Consider the following 14,900-nt stretch of genomic DNA (forward strand, 5'->3'; position numbering starts at 1 on the left):
TCTCTCTCTCTCTCACTGAGGGGGTCTCTCTCTCTCTCACTGAGGGGGTTTCTCTCTCTCTCGCTGAGGGGGTTTCTCTCTCTCTCGCTGAGGGGGTCTCTCTCTCTCTCTCTCGCTGAGGGGGTCTCTCTCTCTCTCGCTGAGGGGGTCTCTCTCTCTCGCTGAGGGGGTCACTCTCTCGCTGAGGGGGTCACTCTCTCGCTGAGGGGGTCTCTCTCTCTCTCTCTCGCTGAGGGGGTCTCTCTCTCTCTCGCTGAGGGGGTCTCTCTCTCTCTCTCGCTGAGGGGGTCTCTCTCTCTCTCGCTGAGGGGGTCTCTCTCTCTCTCGCTGAGGGGGTCTCTCTCTCTCTCGCTGAGGGGGTCTCTCTCTCTCTCTCTCGCTGAGGGGGTCACTCTCTCGCTGAGGGGGTCTCTCTCTCTCTCTCGCTGAGGGGGTCTCTCTCTCTCTCTCTCGCTGAGGGGGTCACTCTCTCGCTGAGGGGGTCTCTCTCTCTCTCTCTCTCGCTGAGGGGGTCACTCTCTCTCTGAGGGGGTCTCTCTCTCTCTCGTTGAGGGGGTCTCTCTCTCTCTCACTGAGGGGGTCTCTCTCTCTCTCACTGAGGGGGTCTCTCTCTCTCTCACTGAGGGGGTCTCTCTCTCTCTCACTGAGGGGGTCTCTCTCTCTCTCACTGAGGGGGTCTCTCTCTCTCTCACTGAGGGGGTCTCTCTCTCTCTCACTGAGGGGGTCTCTCTCTCTCTCACTGAGGGGGTCTCTCTCTCTCTCACTGAGGGGGTCTCTCTCTCTCTCACTGAGGGGGTCTCTCTCTCTCTCACTGAGGGGGTCTCTCTCTCTCTCACTGAGGGGGTCTCTCTCTCTCTCACTGAGGGGGTCTCTCTCTCTCTCACTGAGGGGGTCTCTCTCTCTCTCACTGAGGGGGTCACTCTCTCTCTCACTGAGGGGGTCTCTCTCTCTCTCACTGAGGGGGTCTCTCTCTCTCTCACTGAGGGGGTCTCTCTCTCTCTCACTGAGGGGGTCTCTCTCTCTCTCACTGAGGGGGTCTCTCTCTCTCTCACTGAGGGGGTCTCTTCTCTCTCTCGCTGAGGGGGTCTCTCTCTCTCTCGCTGAGGGGGTCTCTCTCTCTCTCGCTGAGGGGGTCTCTCTCTCTCTCGCTGAGGGGGTCTCTCTCTCTCTCGCTGAGGGGGTCTCTCTCTCTCTCGCTGAGGGGGTCTCTCTCTCTCTCGCTGAGGGGGTCTCTCTCTCTCTCGCTGAGGGGGTCTCTCTCTCTCTCGCTGAGGGGGTCTCTCTCTCTCTCGCTGAGGGGGTTTCTCTCTCTCTCGCTGAGGGGGTTTCTCTCTCTCTCGCTGAGGGGGTCTCTCTCTCGCTGAGGGGGTCTCTCTCTCGCTGAGGGGGTTTCTCTCTCTCTCCCTGAGGGGGTCTCTCTCTCTCTCGCTGAGGGGGTCTCTCTCTCTCTCGCTGAGGGGGTCTCTCTCTCTATCGCTGAGGGGGTCTCTCTCTCTATCGCTGAGGGGGTCTCTCTCTCTATCGCTGAGGGGGTCTCTCTCTCTATCGCTGAGGGGGTCTCTCTCTCTATCGCTGAGGGGGTCTCTCTCTCTATCGCTGAGGGGGTTTCTCTCTCTCTCGCTGAGGGGGTCTCTCTCTCTCTCTCACTGAGGGGGTTTCTCTCTCTCTCGCTGAGGGGGTCTCTCTCTCTCTCTCTCTCACTGAGGGGGTTTCTCTCTCTCTCGCTGAGGGGGTCTCTCTCTCTCTCACTGAGGGGGGTCTCTCTCGCTGAGGGGGTCTCTCTCTCGCTGAGGGGGTCTCTCTCTCACTCTCTCTCGCTGAGGGGGTCTCTCTCTCACTCTCTCTCGCTGAGGGGGTCTCTCTCTCTCTCTCTCGCTGAGGGGGTTTCTCTCTCTCTCGCTGAGGGGGTCTCTCTCTCTCTCGCTGAGGGGGTCTCTCTCTCTCTCTCTCACTGAGGGGTTTTCTCTCTCTCTCGCTGAGGGGGTCTCTCTCTCTCTCTCACTGAGGGGGTCTCTCTCTCTCTCGCTGAGGGGGTCTCTCTCTCTCTCGTTGAGGGGGTCTCTCTCTCTCTCGCTGAGGGGGTCTCTCTCTCTCTCTCGCTGAGGGGGTTTCTCTCTCTCTCGCTGAGGGGGTCTCTCTCTCTCTCACTGAGGGGGTTTCTCTCTCTCTCGCTGAGGGGGTCTCTCTCTCTCTCTCTCGCTGAGGGGGTCTCTCTCTCTCTCGCTGAGGGGGTCTCTCTCTCTCTCGCTGAGGGGGTCTCTCTCTCTCTCGCTGAGGGGGTCTCTCTCTCTCTCGCTGAGGGGGTCTCTCTCTCTCTCGCTGAGGGGGTCTCTCTCTCTCTCGCTGAGGGGGTCTCTCTCTCTCTCGCTGAGGGGGTCTCTCTCTCTCTCGCTGAGGGGGTCTCTCTCTCTCTCGCTGAGGGGGTCTCTCTCTCTCTCGCTGAGGGGGTCTCTCTCTCTCTCGCTGAGGGGGTCTCTCTCTCTCTCGCTGAGGGGGTCTCTCTCTCTCTCTCTCGCTGAGGGGGTCTCTCTCTCTCTCTCTCGCTGAGGGGGTCTCTCTCTCTCTCTCTCGCTGAGGGGGTCTCTCTCTCTCTCGCTGAGGGGGTCTCTCTCTCGCTGAGGGGGTCTCTCTCTCTCTCGCTGAGGGGGTCTCTCTCTCTCTCGCTGAGGGGGTCTCTCTCTCTCTCGCTGAGGGGGTCTCTCTCTCTCTCACTGAGGGGGTCTCTCTCTCTCTCACTGAGGGGGTTTCTCTCTCTCTCGCTGAGGGGGTTTCTCTCTCTCTCGCTGAGGGGGTCTCTCTCTCTCTCTCTCGCTGAGGGGGTCTCTCTCTCTCTCGCTGAGGGGGTCTCTCTCTCTCGCTGAGGGGGTCACTCTCTCGCTGAGGGGGTCACTCTCTCGCTGAGGGGGTCTCTCTCTCTCTCTCTCGCTGAGGGGGTCTCTCTCTCTCTCGCTGAGGGGGTCTCTCTCTCTCTCTCGCTGAGGGGGTCTCTCTCTCTCTCGCTGAGGGGGTCTCTCTCTCTCTCGCTGAGGGGGTCTCTCTCTCTCTCGCTGAGGGGGTCTCTCTCTCTCTCTCTCGCTGAGGGGGTCACTCTCTCGCTGAGGGGGTCTCTCTCTCTCTCTCGCTGAGGGGGTCTCTCTCTCTCTCTCTCGCTGAGGGGGTCACTCTCTCGCTGAGGGGGTCTCTCTCTCTCTCTCTCTCGCTGAGGGGGTCACTCTCTCTCTGAGGGGGTCTCTCTCTCTCTCTCGCTGAGGGGGTCTCTCTCTCTCTCTCGCTGAGGGGGTCTCTCTCTCTCTCGCTGAGGGGGTCTCTCTCTCTCTCGCTGAGGGGGTCTCTCTCTCTCTCGCTGAGGGGGTCTCTCTCTCTCTCGCTGAGGGGGTCTCTCTCTCTCGCTGAGGGGGTCTCTCTCTCTCTCGCTGAGGGGGTCTCTCTCTCTCGCTGAGGGGGTCTCTCTCTCACTCGCTGAGGGGGTCTCTCTCTCTCTCGCTGAGGGGGTCTCTCTCTCTCTCGCTGAGGGGGTCTCTCTCTCTCTCGCTGAGGGGGTCTCTCTCTCTCTCGCTGAGGGGGTCTCTCTCTCTCTCTCTCGCTGAGGGGGTCTCTCTCTCTCTCTCTCGCTGAGGGGGTCTCTCTCTCTCTCGCTGAGGGGGTCTCTCTCTCTCTCGCTGAGGGGGTCTCTCTCTCTCTCTCTCGCTGAGGGGGTCTCTCTCTCTCTCTCACTGAGGGGGGTCTCTCTCTCTCGCTGAGGGGGTCTCTCTCTCTCTCGCTGAGGGGGTCTCTCTCTCTCTCTCTCTCGCTGAGGGTGTCTCTCTCTCTCGCTGAGGGGGTCTCTCTCTCTCTCGCTGAGGGGGTCTCTCTCTCTCTCGCTGAGGGGGTCTCTCTCTCTCGCTGAGGGGGTCTCTCTCTCTCTCTCACTGAGGGGGGTCTCTCTCTCTCTCGCTGAGGGGGTCTCTCTCTCTCTCGCTGAGGGGGTCTCTCTCTCTCTCGCTGAGGGGGTCTCTCTCTCTCTCGCTGAGGGGGTCTCTCTCTCTCTCTCTCGCTGAGGGGGTCTCTCTCTCTCGCTGAGGGGGTCTCTCTCTCTCGCTGAGGGGGTCTCTCTCTCTCGCTGAGGGGGTCTCTCTCTCTCGCTGAGGGGGTCTCTCTCTCTCTCTCGCTGAGGGGGTCTCTCTCTCTCTCTCGCTGAGGGGGTCTCTCTCTCTCTCGCTGAGGGGGTCTCTCTCTCTCTCGCTGAGGGGGTCTCTCTCTCTCTCGCTGAGGGGGTCTCTCTCTCTCTCGCTGAGGGGGTCTCTCTCTCTCTCGCTGAGGGGGTCTCTCTCTCTCTCGCTGAGGGGGTCTCTCTCTCTCTCTCGCTGAGGGGGTCTCTCTCTCTCTCTCGCTGAGGGGGTCTCTCTCTCTCTCTCGCTGCGGGGGTCTCTCTCTCTCGCTGAGGGGGTCTCTCTCTCTCTCACTGAGGGGGTCTCTCTCTCTCTCGCTGAGGGGGTCTCTCTCTCTCTCGCTGAGGGGGTCTCTCTCTCTCGCTGAGGGGGTCTCTCTCTCTCGCTGAGGGGGTCTCTCTCTCTCGCTGAGGGGGTCTCTCTCTCTCTCTCGCTGAGGGGGTCTCTCTCTCTCTCGCTGAGGGGGTCTCTCTCTCTCTCGCTGAGGGGGTCTCTCTCTCTCGCTGAGGGGGTCTCTCTCTCTCTCGCTGAGGGGGTCTCTCTCTCTCTCGCTGAGGGGGTCTCTCTCTCTCTCTCGCTGAGGGGGTCTCTCTCTCTCTCTCGCTGAGGGGGTCTCTCTCTCTCTCTCGCTGAGGGGGTCTCTCTCTCTCGCTGAGGGGGTCTCTCTCTCTCGCTGAGGGGGTCTCTCTCTCTCGCTGAGGGGGTCTCTCTCTCTCTCGCTGAGGGGTCTCTCTCTCTCGCTGAGGGGGTCTCTCTCTCTCTCGCTGAGGGGGTTTCTCTCTCTCTCGCTGAGGGGGTCTCTCTCTCTCTCGCTGAGGGGGTCTCTCTCTCTCTCGCTGAGGGGGTCACTCTCTCTCTCTCTCGCTGAGGGGGTCTCTCTCTCTCTCTCTCGCTGAGGGGGTCTCTCTCTCTCTCTCACTGAGGGGGGTCTCTCTCTCTCTCTCACTGAGGGGGGTCTCTCTCTCTCGCTGAGGGGGTCTCTCTCTCTCTCGCTGAGGGGGTCTCTCTCTCTCTCTCTCGCTGAGGGGGTCTCTCTCTCTCGCTGAGGGGGTCTCTCTCTCTCTCGCTGAGGGGGTGTCTCTCTCTCTCGCTGAGGGGGTCTCTCTCTCTCGCTGAGGGGGTCTCTCTCTCTCTCTCACTGAGGGGGGTCTCTCTCTCTCTCGCTGAGGGGGTCTCTCTCTCTCTCGCTGAGGGGGTCTCTCTCTCTCTCGCTGAGGGGGTCTCTCTCTCTCTCGCTGAGGGGGTCTCTCTCTCTCTCGCTGAGGGGGTCTCTCTCTCTCTCTCTCTCGCTGAGGGGGTCTCTCTCTCGCTGAGAGGGTCTCTCTCTCTCGCTGAGGGGGTCTCTCTCTCTCTCGCTGAGGGGGTCTCTCTCTCTCTCGCTGAGGGGGTCTCTCTCTCTCTCGCTGAGGGGGTCTCTCTCTCTCTCGCTGAGGGGGTCTCTCTCTCTCGCTGAGGGGGTCTCTCTCTCTCTCGCTGAGGGGGTCTCTCTCTCTCTCGCTGAGGGGGTCTCTCTCTCTCTCGCTGAGGGGGTCTCTCTCTCTCTCTCGCTGAGGGGGTCTCTCTCTCTCTCTCGCTGAGGGGGTCTCTCTCTCTCGCTGAGGGGGTCTCTCTCTCTCGCTGAGGGGGTCTCTCTCTCTCGCTGAGGGGGTCTCTCTCTCTCGCTGAGGGGGTCTCTCTCTCTCGCTGAGGGGGTCTCTCTCTCTCGCTGAGGGGGTCTCTCTCTCTCTCGCTGAGGGGGTCTCTCTCTCGCTGAGGGGGTCTCTCTCTCTCTCGCTGAGGGGGTCTCTCTCTCTCTCGCTGAGGGGGTCTCTCTCTCGCTGAGGGGGTCTCTCTCTCTCTCTCGCTGAGGGGGTCTCTCTCTCTCGCTGAGGGGGTCTCTCTCTCTCTCGCTGAGGGGGTCTCTCTCTCTCTCGCTGAGGGGGTCTCTCTCTCTCTCTCGCTGAGGGGCTCTCTCTCTCTCTCGCTGAGGGGGTCTCTCTCTCTCTCGCTGAGGGGGTCTCTCTCTCTCTCGCTGAGGGGGTCTCTCTCTCTCTCGCTGAGGGGGTCTCTCTCTCGCTGAGGGGGTCTCTCTCTCTCTCTCGCTGAGGGGGTCTCTCTCTCTCGCTGAGGGGGTCTCTCTCTCTCTCGCTGAGGGGGTCTCTCTCTCTCTCGCTGAGGGGGTCTCTCTCTCTCTCTCGCTGAGGGGGTCTCTCTCTCTCTCGCTGAGGGGGTCTCTCTCTCTCTCGCTGAGGGGGTCTCTCTCTCTCTCGCTGAGGGGGTCTCTCTCTCTCTCGCTGAGGGGGTCTCTCTCTCTCTCGCTGAGGGGCTCTCTCTCTCTCTCGCTGAGGGGGTCTCTCTCTCTCGCTGAGGGGGTCTCTCTCTCTCTCGCTGTGTCAACGAGGTCTGAGCCTGCCCCGCACTGTCCTTACCGTTCTGCTGCCGGCGCTGCTGCTGTTGTTGTTGGTCTCCTTCTTCAATCTCGGTCGCCAACATCGCCTCTGCCGTGTCCCCGGGACCTGGACTGCGCATGCGCACCGCTCCAGTTATCAGGGCGCATGCGCATTGCTTCAGTTTCATACTGCGCGTGCGTTCTTGAGGTACGTTTGGTTCCGCTGTGAGTATGCGCAATGCCAAGCGCACTCCGTGACTGTAAACTGGCAGCACCCACCCTGAATACAACCTGCACCCACGCTGCACCCTCCCAGCACCCACCCTTCACCTGACACCCATCCTGCACCATCCCAGTACCCACCCCTGCACCAACCAGTACCCCCCTACACCATCCCAGTACATACCCCTGCACAATCCCAGCACCCACCCTGCACCATCCCATTACCCCCCTACACCATCCCAGTACATACCCCTGCACAATCCCAGCACCCACCCTGCACCATCCCATTACCACCCTACACCATCCCAGTACATACCCCTGCACAATCCCAGTACCCCCCTTAACCATCCCAGTATCCCCCCTGCACCATCCCAGTAACCCGACTGCACCATCCCAGCACACACCCTGCACCAACCCTGGGCCCACCCACACCCACACCCAAAACCCAACCAGCACACTGCCCGCAGTACCCATCCTGCAACCTTCATCCTCCCAGCACCCACTCTGCAACCACACTGCACCATCCCAGCACCCAATCTGTGCCCACCCTGCAAAAAACACCCACCCTGCACCTGACACCCACCCTGCAGCATCCCAGCACCCACCCTGCACATCCCAGCCCCCACCCTGCACTCTCCCAGCACCCACTCTGCACATTCCAGCCCCCACCCTGCACCATCCCAGCACCCACTCTGCACGCATCCTACACAACCCAACATCTTGTACCCAATCTGTACCCAGCACCCAATCTGCACCCTACTCCCAGCTCTCACATGCACTCTGCACCCACCCTCCACACACCCAGCACCCATCCTGCACCCAGCTCCCACCCAGGACCCTGCACCAACTCAATCACACTAAACCCACCCTGCAACCTGCCCCCACACTGCACGCAGCACCCATACTACACCCGGAACCCTGCCTCCACACTGCACGCAGCACCCACACTACACCCGGAACCCTGCACCCACACTGCACGCAGCACCCATACTACATCCGAAACCCTGCCTCCACACTGCACGCAGCACCCATACTACACCCGGAACCCTGCCCCCACAGTGCACGCAGCACCCATACTACACCCGGAAGCCTGCCCCCACACTGCAGGCAGCACCCATACTACACCCGGAACCCTGCCCCCACACTGCACGCAGCACCAATACTACACCCGGAACCCTGCGCCCACACTGCAAGCAGCACCCATACTACACCCAGAACCCTGCACCCACACTGCAAGCAGCACCCATACTCCACCCAGAACCCTGCATCCACACTGCACGCAGCACCCATACTACACCCAGAACCCTGCGCCCACACTGCAAGCAGCACTCATACTACATCCAGAACCCAGCCTGCACCAAGCCAGCACCCTGCACCCACCCTCGAAACACCCAGCACCGAACAGTCACCCTGCACCCATCCAATCACCCAGCACCCATCTAGCATCCTGCACCCACTAAGCACCCTGCAGCCACCCAATCATCTTGCACTGACCCTGCACCCACCCAGCCGTCACGCACCCGACAGCCACCCAAGCGCACTGCACCCACCCAATAACCCAGCACCCATCATGCACCAACCCAATCACCAAAATCCCACCTGCACCCACACAGCATCCATCCAGCACCACTGAAATCACCCAACACTCTGCAAATTACACTAACCCAATCTCCCAAAGTCCTGGCTGTGTATTGCTCCCAATCTGAATCAACGATGTGCAGGTTAGGTGGATTGGCTATGCTATGCTGTGACCAAACGGCCACCTGAGATGCAAAGGATTCTGGGAGACGTGGCCAAGTGAAATGAAATGAAAATCGCTGGTCACAAGTCGGCTTCAAATGAAGTTACTGTGAAAAGCCTCTAGGCGCCACATTGTTCGGGGAGGCTGGTACGGGAATTGAACCGTGCTGCTGGCCTGCCTTAGTCTGCTTTAAAAGCCAGCGATTTAGCCCAGTGTGCTAAACCAGCCCCTGTTCAAGGACAAGCAGGCTGCAGCTCAAATAAACACTAAAGTTGCAGCCCAGACTCTTTTTTTTTTTTAAATAATATTTTATTGAAAATTTTTGGTCAACCAACACAGTACATTGTGCATCCTTTACACAACATTGTAACAATACAGATAATAATGACCTTTTTTAAATTTAAACAAAAACAACAACAAATAAATAAATATTAAATAACAAAAAATAAAAACTAGCCCTAATTGGCAACTGCCTTGTCTCAGGCCACACCCCCCCCCATCCCCCCCATCCCTCCCCCCCCCCCCCCCCCCCCCCCCCCCAAGTCCTGGGCCGCTGCTGCTGCCTTCTTTGTTCTCCCCTATCTATCTTTCCGCAAGATATTCGACGAACGGTTGCCACCGCCTAGTAAACCCTTGAGCCGACCCCCTTAGGACGAACTTAATCCGCTCCAACTTTATGAACCCCGCCATATCATTTATCCAGGTCTCCACCCCCGGGGGCTTGGCTTCTTTCCACATTAGCAATATTCTGCGCCGGGCTACTAGGGACGCAAAGGCCAAAACATCGGCCTCTTTCGCCTCCTGCACTCCCGGCTCTTGTGCAACCCCAAATATAGCCAACCCCCAGCTTGGTTCGACCCGGACTCCTACTACTTTCGAAAGCACCTTTGTCACCCCCATCCAAAACCCCTGTAGTGCCGGGCATGACCAAAACATATGGGTATGATTCGCTGGGCTTCTCGAGCACCTCGCACACCTATCCTCCACCCCAAAAAATTTACTGAGCCGTGTTCCAGTCATATGTGCCCTGTGTAATACCTTAAACTGAATCAGGCTTAGCCTGGCGCACGAGGACGACGAGTTTACCCTGTTTAGGGCATCTGCCCACATCCCCTCCTCAACCTCCTCCCCTAGCTCTTCTTCCCATTTCCCTTTTAGTTCGTCCATCATAGTCTCCCCTTCGTCTCTCATTTCCCTATATATATCCGACACCTTACCGTCCCCCACCCATTTCTTTGAGATGACTCTGTCCTGCACCTCTTGTGTCGGGAGCTGCGGGAATTCCCTCACCTGCTGCCTCGCAAAAGCCCTCAATTGCATGTACCTGAATGCATTCCCTTGGGGCAACCCATATTCTCGGTCAGCGCTCCCAGACTCGCAAACTTCCCATCCACAAATAGATCTTTCAATTGCGTTATACCTGCTCTTTGCCACATTCCATATCCCCCATCCATTCCCCCCGGGGCAAACCTATGGTTGTTTCTTATCGGGGACCCCCCCAGTGCTCCGGTCTTTCCCCTATGTCGTCTCCACTGTCCCCAAATCTTCAGTGTAGCTACCACCACCGGACTCGTGGTATAGTTCCTTGGTGAGAACGGCAATGGGGCTGTCACCATAGCCTGCAGGCTGGTCCCCCTACAGGACGCCCTCTCTAATCTCTTCCACGCCGCTCCTTCCTCCTCTCCCATCCACTTACTCACCATTGAAATATTAGCGGCCCAATAATACTCACTTAGGCTCGGTAGTGCCAGCCCCCCCCTATCCCTACTACGCTGTAAGAATCCCTTCCTCACTCTCGGAGTCTTCCCGGCCCAAACAAAACCCATGGTACTCTTTTCTATCCTTTTGAAAAAAGCCTTCGTGATCACCACCGGGAGACACTGAAACACAAAAAGGAATCTCGGGAGGACCACCATCTTAACTGCCTGCACCCTCCCTGCCATTGACAATGCTACCATATCCCATCTCTTGAAATCTTCCTCCATCTGTTCCACCAACCGCGTCAAATTTAGCCTGTGCAATGTGCCCCAATTCTTAGCTATCTGGATCCCCAGATAACGAAAGTCTCTTGTTACCTTCCTCAACGGTAGGTCTTCTATTTCTCTACTCTGCTCCCCTGGATGCACCACAAACAGCTCACTCTTTCCCATGTTCAATTTATACCCTGAAAAATCCCCAAACTCCCCAAGTATCCGCATTATTTCTGGCATCCCCTCCGCTGGATCCGCCACATATAGTAGCAGATCATCCGCATATAAAGATACCCGGTGTTCTTCTCCTCCCCTAAATATTCCCCTCCATCCCTTGGAACCTCTCAGCGCTATCGCCAGGGGCTCAATCGCCAGTGCAAACAGTAACGGGGACAGAGGACATCCCTGCCTTGTCCCTCTATGGAGCCGAAAATATGCCGATCCCCGTCCATTCGTGACCACACTCGCCACTGGGGCCCTATACAACAGCTGCACCCATCTAACATACCCCTCTCCGAACCCAAATCTCATCAACACCTCCCACAGATAATCCCACTCCACTCTATCAAATGCTTTCTCGGCATCCATCGCCACTACTATCTCCGTTTCACCCTCTGGTGAGGCCATCATCATTACCCCTAACAACCTCCGTATGTTCGTGTTCAGCTCTCTCCCCTTCACAAACCCAGTTTGGTCCTCATGAACCACTCCCGGGACACATTCCTCTATTCTCATTGCCATTACCTTGGCCAAGACCTTGGCATCTACATTGAGGAGGGAGATTGGTCTGTAGGACCCGCATTGTAGCGGATCCTTTTCCTTCTTTAAAAGAAGCGATATCGTTGCTTCTGACATAGTCGGGGGCAGTTGTCCCCTTTCCTTTGCCTCGTTGAAGGTCCTCGTCAGTAGCGGGGCGAGCAAGTCCAAATATTTTCTGTAAAATTCAACTGGGAATCCGTCCGGTCCCGGGGCCTTTCCCGTCTGCATGTTCCTAATTCCTTTCATCACTTCTTCTACCGTGATCTGTGCTCCCAATCCCATCCTTTCCTGCTCTTCCACCTTGGGAATTTCCAGCCGATCCAAAAACTCCATCATTCTCTCCCTCCCATCCGGGGGTTGAGCTTCATACAGTTTTTTATAAAATGTCTTAAACACTTCATTCACTCTCTCCGCTCCCCGCTCCGTCTCTCCATCTTCGTCTCTCACCCCCCCTATTTCCCTCGCTGCTCCCCTTTTCCTCAATTGGTGTGCCAGCAATCTGCTCGCCTTCTCTCCATATTCATACTGTACACCCTGCGCCTTCCTCCATTGTGCCTCTGCAGTGCCTGTGGTCAGCAAGTCAAATTCCACATGCAGCCTTTGCCTTTCCCTATACAGTCCCTCCTCCGGTGCTTCCGCATACTGTCTGTCCACCCTCAAAAGTTCTTGCAACAACCGCTCCCGTTCCTTACTCTCCTGCTTCCCTTTATGTGTCCTTATTGATATCAGCTCCCCCTAACCACCGCCTTCAACGCCTCCCAGACCACTCCCACCTGAACCTCCCCATTGTCATTGAGTTCCAAGTACTTTTCAATACATCCCCTCACCCTTAAGCACACCCCCTCATCCGCCATTAGTCCCATATCCATTCTCCAGGGTGGACGCCCTCTTGTTTCCTCCCCTATCTCCAAGTCTACCCAGTGTGGGGCATGATCCGAAATGGCTATAGCCGTATATTCCGTTCCCCTCACCCTCGGGATCAATGCCCTACCCAACACAAAAAAGTCTATGCGTGAATAGACTTTATGGACATAGGAGAAAAACGAGAACTCCTTACTCCTAGGTCTACTGAATCTCCACGGGTCCACCCCTCCCATCTGCTCCATAAAATCCTTAAGCACCTTGGCTGCTGCCGGCCTCCTACCAGTCCTGGACTTCGACCTATCCAGCCTTGGTTCCAACACCGTGTTAAAGTCTCCCCCCATTATCAGCTTTCCGGTCTCTAGGTCTGGGATGCGTCCTAGCATTCGCCTCATAAAAATTTGCATCGTCCCCAATTCGGGGCATACACGTTTACCAACACCACCATCTCTCCCTGTAATTTGCCACTCACCATCACGTATCTGCCCCCGTTATCCGCCACTATAGTCTTTGCCTCGAACATTACCCGCTTCCCCACTAATATAGCCACCCCCCTGTTTTTTCGCATCCAGCCCCGAATGGAACACCTGCCCTACCCATCCTTTGCGCAACCTAACCTGATCTATCAGTTTCAGGTGCGTTTCCTGTAACATGACCACATCTGCTTTAAGTTTCTTAAGGTGTGCGAGTACTCGTGCCCTCTTTATCGGCCCGTTAAGCCCCCTCACGTTCCACGTGATCAGCCGAGTTGGGGGGCTTCCCACCCCCCCCCCCCTTGCCGGTTAGCCATCATCTTTTTCCAGCTTCTCGCCCAGTTCCCACGCGGCTGTATTTCTCCCAGACGGTGCCCCCCCCGCCCAACCTTTCCCGCACCCACTCCCCCCCTTTCCCCAGCAGCAGCAACCCAGTAATTCCCCCCCCCCCCCCCCGCTAGACCCCCCGCTAGCGTAATTACTCCCCCCATGTTGCTCCCAGAAGTCAGCAAACTCTGGCTGACCTCGGCTTCCCCCGTGATCACGGCTCGCCCCGTGCGGCGCCCCCTCCTTCCTGCTTCTCTATTCCCGCCATAATTATCATAGCGCGGGAACCAAGCCCGCGCCTCTCCCTCGGCCCCGCCTCCCATGGCCAACGCCCCATCTCCTCTCCCTCCCCACCTCCCCCCATCACCCACCTGTGGGAGAAAGAAAAGTTACCATACCGCAGGATTAATCATACAATCCCTCTTCGCACCCCCTCCCCCCCCCACTCGTCCCACCACTTTGTCCAAACGTTCATTTTCGTAGTCCAATCATTCCAATTTTTCTTCTACAATAAAAATCCACGCTTCATCCGCCGTCTCAAAGTAGTGGTGCCTCCCTTGATATGTGACCCCACAGTCTTGCCGGTTGCAGCATTCCAAACTTTATCTTTTTTTTGTGAAGTACCGCTTTGGCCCGATTAAAGCTCGCCCTCCTTCTCGCCACCTCCGCACTCCAATCTTGATAGACGCGGATCACCGCGTTCTCCCATTTACTACACCGAGTTTTCTTCGCCATCTAAGGACCATTTCTCTATCCTTAAAACGGAAGAAATCTCACCACTATGGCTCTGGGAGCTTCTCCTGCTCTCGGTCACTCGCACCATAACTCGGTATGCTCCCTCCACCTCCAACGGACCCGTCGGGGCCTCCACTCCCATTAACGAGTGCAGCATCGTGCTCACATATGCCCCGACGTCCGCCCCCTCCACACCTTCAGGAAGGCCAAGAATCCTCAAGTTGTTCCTCCTTGCGTTATTTTCCAGTGCCTCCAACCTCTCCACAGATCGTTTCTGGTGTTGCCTCCTGTATCTCCGACTTCACCACCAGGCCCTGTATGTCGTTTTCATTCTCTGCTGCTTTCGCCTTCACGACCCGAAGCTCCTGCTCCTGGGTCTTTTGTTCCTCTTTCAGCCCTTCAATCGCCTGTAATATCGGGGCCAACAACTCTTTCTTCATTTCCTTTTTTATCTCCTCCACGCAGCGTTTCAAAAACTCTTGTTGTTCAGGGCCCCATATGAAAACTGCCACCTTCCGACGCCATCTTGGTTTCTGCTTGCCTTCCTTGCCGTTGTTCCAAAGGATCCGCTGCAATCCGGCCACTTTTCTCTCCTTTTTCCATCCGTGTCCAGGGGGGAACACCCTTCTGGTTTACCGCAACGGTGTTTTCAGCCGTTAAAATTGCCGTTGGGGCTCCTATCAAGAGCCCAAAAGTCCGTTTCACAGGGAGCTGCCGAAACGTGCGACTCAGCTGGTCATCGCCGCACCCGGAAGTTCCGCAGCCCAGACTCTTGCAATACACAGGAAAAGGCAATGTCTCGGCCATCCCTGGACAATAGGACTTGCATGTTAATTTCACCTATCTAACAGATACAACAGATACAAATACACTTCCTTATTTGGAAGTGCGGACGTGCCCCGGACACCTACGGACACGGTCGTTAAGGGGACGCCCCACCATCTAGGCGGACCTAGATTGGATTTGATCGATCAGGGTGATCGAACCCTATCAATTGATTGGTTGCACACACGGACCCGCCTCAAAGGGTGTGAAATCTACAAGGATAAAAGATGCTATGCCACCCTCCGATCTCTCTGTACAGCAGCAACCGAACAACGGTGACCTTCACCGGCCAACGCAACGAAGACCATCACCCAACCAACAGAAGGAAGACCAGAGCCAGAAACAGACCAGACCAAGGACCGAACATTGAGGACAACAAGATTCAGAATAACAGATAAAGGCCAATGTTGTTGTCCGGTGTTGTCAGTCACTCTGAAAGTTAAGTTAAGGTCTTGTGTACGGCGCTGAGGT

The 14,900-nt window shown here is 57.1% G+C and overlaps 1 protein-coding gene across 2 annotated transcripts in view; it reads right to left on the reverse strand.

Moving 5' to 3' along the window:
• rabgap1l (RAB GTPase activating protein 1-like) overlaps positions 1–6,668 on the reverse strand; it is a 934,074-nt gene extending 927,406 nt beyond the window's left edge. For both annotated transcript variants that reach the window (XM_072511773.1, XM_072511772.1), the window contains exon 1: positions 6,557–6,668. The gene's annotated coding sequence lies outside the window, so the exon portion shown is untranslated. The remainder of the gene's footprint in view (positions 1–6,556) is intronic.
• Positions 6,669–14,900: the final 8,232 nt, after the last annotated feature.

The sequence above is a fragment of the Scyliorhinus torazame genome, chromosome 7 (genome assembly GCF_047496885.1).
Source record: "Scyliorhinus torazame isolate Kashiwa2021f chromosome 7, sScyTor2.1, whole genome shotgun sequence".
NCBI classification, from domain to species: domain Eukaryota; kingdom Metazoa; phylum Chordata; class Chondrichthyes; order Carcharhiniformes; family Scyliorhinidae; genus Scyliorhinus; species Scyliorhinus torazame.